The 458-nt window shown below is 37.3% G+C and overlaps 1 protein-coding gene across 4 annotated transcripts in view; it reads left to right on the forward strand.

Annotated features, from left to right (window-relative positions):
- Nucleotides 1-458, forward strand: part of bean1 (brain expressed, associated with NEDD4, 1) — a 53,101-nt gene that overhangs the window by 40,466 nt on the left and 12,177 nt on the right. The gene's annotated exons all lie outside the window — the stretch shown is intronic.

Below are 458 nucleotides of genomic sequence, written 5' to 3' on the forward strand. Positions count from 1 at the left end.
TTGCTAGTCCCCAGAGAAGAAGTTGGTCCTTTAATGGCGCAGAGTAGAAGCCAAGTTGAAACATAAGAAACTAAAATAGCTGAATGTTAGAACAATGTGTCAAATTGGTCGTTATTACTGTGACTTATAAGAGTTAGGTTTAGTTCCATCATAGTAGTGTCAAAATAGTGTCAAAAAACATTAGCTGACGTTGTTGTTCAGTAGCTAGCTCGACTAGCGGATTATTGGCTATTGTAATTAATGATTTAGCCCGGGAGCTAACCCCATATCATCACATAGCCTTCACCATACATAGAGACAGGCATGGAATACTTTCCATAAAATCATCTCTCAATGCAAATAAACCAGCTATTAAGAAAAATAAAAACCATGCCAATCTCTGTGTATGGTGAAGGGTATGTGATGATATGGGGTTAGTTTAATTTTAAAGGCCAAGGGAACTTTATCAGGATGCATAG

The sequence above is a fragment of the Etheostoma spectabile genome, chromosome 17 (genome assembly GCF_008692095.1).
Source record: "Etheostoma spectabile isolate EspeVRDwgs_2016 chromosome 17, UIUC_Espe_1.0, whole genome shotgun sequence".
In the NCBI taxonomy this organism is placed as follows: domain Eukaryota; kingdom Metazoa; phylum Chordata; class Actinopteri; order Perciformes; family Percidae; genus Etheostoma; species Etheostoma spectabile.